The following is a 7,764-nucleotide window of genomic DNA, read 5'->3' as shown; positions in this document are numbered from 1 at the left end:
GAGTTTACTACACTTTGTATCAGGAACACAATCCTCAACTTTCTGCAATGCTCCTGCAATACTAATTCGTTTCCTGCATGGTCTTGAGAAAGAAATCCTTTCGGATCTCAGGAAGTTAATTTGAATATGTCTACTCAAGCCGTTCACTAGTATGGTACTGCAAGAGGCACCAGTACCAAAGGTCCTATCAAACAGCTTCCTCATGAAATTAATAGCTGCATTGCAATGTGATCTATTCAGAGCTCTGCACTAATATCGCTTGTTTATTAGGTAAACCGCTTTGTTCTCGGGGTTTCGGCGGTTCTGCACAGTACCTGAGGAGAATATCATCTTCCCCATAACTGGGAGCAAGTCTTCCCATTCGGCGCTGCCTCGGTGACTACCTATGAATAATGTGTCGTATTTTGAACTTTGCATTGTAGGGGACTGAAGACTGCTCGTAGAATGTAGTGCTAACGTCTGCTGCCAACAACAAATTCAATACGGTGACTAAGCTGTCAAACCACAGGAATCTGAGAAAGGGAAGAAATAGCATTTCCCGCACTTACAATCTTCTGATCCAATTTTTTTCACAGTCCATTTTTTTTACACAACCAATCTAGTCACTGTCACGAATGATGATGATGAGGAGGGGGAGGAGGAGAAGAACAACACAAACACCCAGTCCCCGCGCAAGGAAAATTTCCAACCCGGCCGGGAATCGAACCCGGGAACCCGTGATGCTGAGGCAGCAACGCTAGCCTCCAGAAGTAAGCTAGAATGATTTATTGAGTAATAATGTAAATAAATATCAATATATTTAAATATGTCATGTATTTTATTGTCATTATTGCCATTTGCTCATGAAATTATTATAGAATACCCGACAGGTTTTCGGGCAGGAAGATCAACCGTCAATCAAATTAAGACCATGAGGCGAATCTGTGAGAACCGCTGGGAATTCATGTGTCGGTTTCTGACTTAAAATAGGAAATTGGTCAAAGTATTGTCAACAGGTCTAAAACGTATTCCAGTTTGAAGCAGATAATCTCATCATACTATCTGTCAATTAAGGCCAAATTTAAAGCATATAATTCAGTGATATTACCAATGTTGTAGTATGGAACAGAAACTTCACGCTCTATAAAAAGAATAGCATTAATTTCTTGAGCTTTGGACGAAAAATCACGACAAATGGCTTTGGTCGAATCCGCGAAGAGAAAAGCTGGAGAGGTAGAAAGAACTGTACGACCCGATGCAACAACCGAAGATTGTGCAGAAAATGAAAGCGTGGGGAATAAGTCTCGCTGGGCACATCTCTAGAAGGCCAAAGCTGTGCTTACAGGAAAATCTATTGATACCTTTCCAATCGGAAGTGCAAGGAAGCGACGGGAGGATGAACTAAAGAAAGACCTTGAGCATCTGGGAGTCGATAAGAACTGGATCGAAAAAGTACAAAATCACCACGTATGGTGGAACGTTGTAAGGTGTGTGCATGATCTTCAGAGTCTGTGATCGCCGATATGTATGTTTGTATTTATGTATGTCTTGTTATTATTCTTATTAAAATCGCTGACATCTGTAAGATGTTTGTGTGGGTAACCGCAAGTACAAGATGGTATCAAATGTTTCTAGACCAGCTCTGTAACACGAGGATCGTCGGAAAGAATCGACAACAATATTGGCCACTGATTGTGTCTCGACGGGAAAGTGCAGGCAGTCCTCACGCATGATTTCCACATGGAGCGCGTTGCTGCCAAGTTCGTCCTCAGACTGGTGACACAGGAGCAGAAGGAATCCAGCATCGAAATCTGCCAAGAATTCGGTCAGCGTGCCGTGGAAGACCGATCCTTCATGTCGAGAAGAATTACGGCATTACGGGTGACGAACCGTGGCCGTACGGGTACAACCATGAGACAATGCAACAGCCTCGCGGTAGAAGAGCCCATCACCTCCACTACCGAAACAGGCGAGGTAAGTTCACAGCGCGACCAAGTGTATGATGGTCCTCTATTTCGACATTCGCGGCTCTGTACAACACGAATTCTGCTCCAAGGTCCCTACCGTACATGGCGAATTCTACTGTGTGTAAATGTAGATACGGAAGTGGAGTACGGGGTGTTCAAAAAGTCTCTCCGCAGTGCCGTATGATTGTTAGCGGCGCGTGCCGTATGCCGCAGTGAATGTAACGAAATGAAACTCAGTGAAATACAAGTTATTAATTTATTGAATATTCATTTTTACTGAGATAAACGAACAGTGGAATGTTGGGAGAGTCCACTTGATGGGAAGAAACCCAGGCAGGCGAACTACCAAACGGCACGCGCGCCGAAGAATCATACGGCACAGTGGAGAGACTTTCTGAACACCCCGTACTTTCTTGTAAACACAAGCAGTCTCGGAACTTTTTGATCCCCCCTTGTAATATATCGACAGTGAGGACTGTGGTGGTACTGGGGGCCGGGGGGGGGGGGGAGGTAAGTCAGGGGAGAGGCAGTAACACTATGTGACTATTTTATGTGTGTGGTGTTCGTCCTATTGGACATGTCCCAAAGAATAGATACCATTCATGATTCTGGAGCCGTATAATACACATGACGAAATTGTGACAACTGCTGCAATTGGGTAGTGAAATACCGGGTGATCAAAAAGTCAGTATAAATTGATAACTTAATAAACCACGGAATAATGTAGATAGAGAGGCAAATTGACACACATAGTTGGAATGATATGGGGTTTAAAAGAAACAAAAAAAGAAACAAACAAAGTATTGCTAGATGCGTGAAAGGTCTCTTGCGCACGTCGTTTGGTGATGATCGTGTGCTCAGCCGACACTTTCGTCATGCTTGGCCTCCCAGGTCCCCAGATCTCAGTCCGTGCGATTATTGGCTTTAGGGTTGGTTACCTGAAGTCGTACGTGTATCGTGATCGACCGATATCTGTAGGGATGCTGAAAGACAAAATCCGACGCCAATGCCTCACCATAACTCCGGACATGCTTTACAGTGCTGTTCACAACATTATTCCTCGACTACAGCTATTGTTGAGGTATGATGGTGGACATATTGAGCATTTCCTGTAAAGAACATCTTATTTGCTTTATCTTACTTTGTTATGCTAATTATTACTATTCTGATCAGATGAAGGGCCATCTGTCGGACATTTTTTGAATGTTTGTATTTTTTGGTTCTAATAAAACCCCATGTCATTCCAAGCATGTGTGTCAATTTGTACCTCTCTATCTACATTATTGCATGATTTATCCAGTTTTCAAATTTATACTGACTTTTTGATCACCTGGTAAATCCAATGGCGAAAGGTGAAAATTTCTGCCAGACTGCGACTCAAACCCGTATTTCCCGCGAATCGCGAACGATCCTCTAACCGCTTCGGCAATCCGAGCACGCTTTCCGTCCAACCGAAATTCCCAAATGTCACACAAACTACGCTGTGCCTCGCCCCACGATGTGAAGTAAAAGTATATAAAAAAGTATTATAATCCACTTCGAAGAAAATTAGTACTGTGAAGTGTCATCTACATCGCTTGGCGTTAGCAATGATTTGTGATATCGTAGGAGCAAAAGAACTTTGCAGTGCCGTACAGTCGCTACTGCCGTTAACAGTGGGTAGTACGGAGGGTAGGGGATGCTGCTCGTGCCAGCATAAACTGCGACTGTGGATGCCGTGTCCTCGTGTCGCGCACGCCGCTGCACGGCGACCCCGCAGACTGAATGGTCGCATCCGGCGCTGCAGGGCGCCTGCCGCCTGTGTCCCTTGTACTGGCATGCGGCAGACGTCGCGTCTGCGGCCGCGGCTGTGAGAACTGCCGGGAATAGCCCCGCATTCCGCCGCCCCGTCACACTTTAGGTCGACACACCGACTCGTCCGGCCGAGTCGTATCGCCGCCGCGCCGGGGCAAAAAGCGGCAGGACGCAGCGGCTGCGCCGTTCTCCGCAGTCCACACACGGCCGCCTCTGTGCGCTCCACAGCGGAACGTTCGCCCTGTCTCCAGCTGGATAACTCACCGCCCGAGATCCTGATGCAGCGAGCAGCTACAACACTGACGACCGCCAACGCGTTCCTGCAGATTACTCGGCGAAATGGAACACGCTGTTCTTTCACAATGGCTGACAAAAACGGGAACAGAGTGCTAAATAAACAAGAAAACTTCGTAAGACAGAGAACAGGTCGTTTTGTGGTAGAAGCCAGAACGTGTCGCTACGACAGTGGTCCGTCAACGAACTCCACGGAAGTGACAGGCGAAGAAGCAACCTACTGTGCTCGTGTTTGCATCAGGGCCGTGCACGTTCAAAATGGCTCTGAGCACTATGGGACTTAACATCTGCGGTCATCAGTCCCCTAGAATTTAGAACTACTTAAACCCAACTACCCTAAGGACACACATCCATGCCCGAGGCAGGATTCGAACCTGCGATCGTAGCAGTCGCGCGGTTCCGGACTCAGCGCCTAGAACAGTCGGCCACCGCGGCCGGCGGATGTGCACGGATCCGGTCTACATTCCGTTTACGGCGCCAACTGCAGCGTTATCGCTTCGGCATGGGCAGCTTCAACTGTCTATTCGTATACGAATAAACGGCTAAGCAGGGCCACGCTCCCAGCTACAGGCTGCCTACCAAAGGTCTTCCAGGGGCAAAAAATAGTTGATTTTCAACATTTCAGAGAGTTATCGGCCGCATTTAAAAATATGGAATGCTGTCTTAATCTACTCACTAAGAGCTATAAAAATGGGTCGAATGGCTCTGAGCACTATGGGACTAGGTTAGTTAGGTTTAAGTAGTTCTAAGTTCTAGGGGACTGATGACCATAGATGTTAAGTCCCATAGTGCTCAGAGCCATTTGAACCATTTTGAATATGATGCTCTGTTGCCTTGGTAGGTGACGGCTTCGGACACAGGATTTCATCTGCTGCTTATTTTTCTCCTGCATACCGAAAAGCAACGCAGATTTTAGAGGGTTCCAGGAGAAAAATAAACTGCGGATGCAAACCCATGTCAGACACAGTCATCTAGTGAGACAGTGCCCATCTACGCAGCAACTAGAACAATATTCTCCACTGGCAACCGTGGCAATCAGTAGCGATCATTGACTAACAAACAACACTGCGAGAAAAATGGTTCAAATGACTCTGAGCACTATCGCACTTAGCTTCTGAGGTCATCAGTCCCCTAGACTTAGAACTACTTAAACCTAACTAACCTAAGGACATCACAGAAGTCCATGCCCAACGTAGGATTCGAACCTGCGACCGTAGCAGTCGCGCGATTCCAGACTGAAGCGCCTAGAACCACTCGACCACCACGGCCGGCATTAAGAGCTATAACCTGTAAGTAGGCTGTTTAGGTTTTTATGTTGGTAACGCCACGTAGCGCTCTGTATGAAAATCGCTGACTGTGCAGTGTGCAGTCTGTGGCTGGTGGGCATTGTTGCAATATTTACTATTGTAGTGTTGGGCAGTTGGGTGTTAAAAGCGCGTAGCGTTGCGCAGTTGGAGGTGAGCCGCCAGCAGTGGTGGATGTGGGGAGAGAGATGGCGGAGTTTTGAGAGCGGATGATCTGGTCGTGTGTCCATCAGAGACAGTAAATTTGTAAGACATCCATGTACAGGGTGAGTCTCCTAACATTACCGCTGGATATATTTCGTAAACCACATCAAATACTGACGAATCGATTCCACAGACCGAACGTGAGGAGAGGGGCTAGTGTAATTGGTTAGCACAAACCATAAAAAAATGCACGGAAGTATGTTTTTTAACACAAACCTACGTTTTTTGAAATGGAACCCCGTTAGATTTGTTAGCACATCTGAACATATAAACAAATACGTAATCAGTGCCGTTTGTTGCATTGTAAAATGTTAATTACATGCGTTTAGCTTCAACTACCATTCCGCGAAGTCTGCCAATTCCGATCGTACCGGCTTTAATGTCGTAAGACATGTTTTTACATTAATCATCTGAATACAAACGACAGCTCCGCCAACGCACTGCCCTTTTATACCTTGTGTAGCGATACCGCCGCTATCTGTATATGCGCATGTCGCTATCAAAATGGTTCAAATGGCTCTGAGCACTATGGGACTAGGTTAGTTAGGTTTAAGTAGTTCTAAGTTCTAGGGGACTGATGACCATAGATGTTAAGTCCCATAGTGCTCAGAGCCATTTGAACCATTTTTTTTCCTAAGTAAATAGTGTTATATCGATCATTTCGAGTATGAATCTACTTCAAATACGTAGGTTGCAGCGTTGCTTTCGATGTGCGAGTAGATTACGCTTTCAAGGCACATTCCTTTCTGACGTAAGATTAATTTCCAGCATCATGCCCCAGGAAAGTAGTCGGAGAGCTGTCGACCTGGGAAAACATATTACGCGCTGTTTAGTTGCGAGACTCTAAGGGAACGTGTTTAGGAAACAGGAACCGCGGCTGCAACACGAAACCCCATTCCGGAAGTCGCGATTCGTAAATCAGAGCCGGCGGTCCGCGCCGCATACATCTTCGCGGCGGCGTGCCGTTTCCCCCGGTAAGGAACTCGCAATAATTTACTGCCGCCGGGACATTTTATTGTGCGGCTTAATCCGGCCGGGGTGAGATGCGAGGCCAGATATCGCGGGGTCGCTGCGAACAGGCTGCCGCAGCTTAGCAAGCGCTGCCGCGGCGAGAGAGGGTTCACCACCGTGGCTGCAGCTGGGCGAGGTGACTCGCAATTGTCTGGCTTAGAGGAATTTTAGCTGCCAAGTTCCCTAGAAAATAAAGTTTCCACGCGAGTATCAACGGTGCACTGAAAATCCCGCACAAACTTAATTACGTACACCGATATATCTTGTTTGTCGGTCTTTGGGACGAAATTCTTTACTGATTGTGCATATCAAGGATCCGACAGTTTGTTGGCAGCTTTGTAGAGATATGTGTATTTGATGTCTACGCACAGGTCACTTAATTCACTGATTTTTGTACGCGTTTATGGTGTCCGATAGCGACCTGAATAGGTTCCATAGAGTTTATTGAAAATATATGTTCCCTATAAAGGCCACCTTGGCCAGCGGCCTTGCCGCTGTGGTAACACCTGTTCCCGACAGATCACTGAAGTTAAGCGCTGTCGGGCTGGGCTAGCACTTGGATGGGTGACCATCCAGTCTGCCTAGCGCTGTTGGCAAGCGGGGTGCACTCAGCCTTTGTGAGGCAACTGAGGAGCTACTTGACTGAGAAGTAGCGGTTCCGGTCCCGTAAACTGACATACGGCCGGGAGAGTGGTGTGCTGACCACATGCCCCTCCATTTCCGCATCTAGTGACGCCTGTGGGCTGAAGATGACACGGCGGGCGGTCCTGGAAAGGCCTGTTCGGACGGAGTTGAGTTTTTAGTTTTGTAAAGGCTACCTTTCTGGAATAAAAAAAGTGACTTTTAATATTTATGAACATAAATGTTGTTTTTAGTATTTATTCCATAAACTTAAGAGTTGGTTCGAAAAAGCGATGCATTATTTAGGACAAATTTGATTAAGGTATAAATATACTTAAGAGCCAAAGAAACTGGGCCCAAAGGACGCAGAAGCGCCGCTACTCGACGTGGCATGGACTCGACTAATGTCTCGGGTAGTGCTGGAAGGAACTGACACTATCAATCCTGCAAGGCTGTCCATAAATCAATAAGACTACGAGGGCTGGAGGTCTCTTCTAGACAGCACGTTGCAATGCACCCCAAATATGCTCAATAACGTTCATATCTGATGAGTTTGGTGGCCAGCGGAAGTGCTTAAACTCAGTAGAGCG

The 7,764-nt window shown here is 46.6% G+C and overlaps 1 pseudogene; it reads left to right on the top strand.

Moving 5' to 3' along the window:
• The first annotated feature begins 7,031 nt into the window (after positions 1–7,031).
• On the top strand, positions 7,032–7,149 carry LOC126268463 (5S ribosomal RNA; annotated as a pseudogene).
• Positions 7,150–7,764: the final 615 nt, after the last annotated feature.

This window comes from Schistocerca gregaria, chromosome 4, assembly GCF_023897955.1.
Source record: "Schistocerca gregaria isolate iqSchGreg1 chromosome 4, iqSchGreg1.2, whole genome shotgun sequence".
NCBI classification, from domain to species: Eukaryota; Metazoa; Arthropoda; class Insecta; order Orthoptera; family Acrididae; genus Schistocerca; species Schistocerca gregaria.
This window is presented reverse-complemented; position numbering and strand designations above follow the sequence as displayed.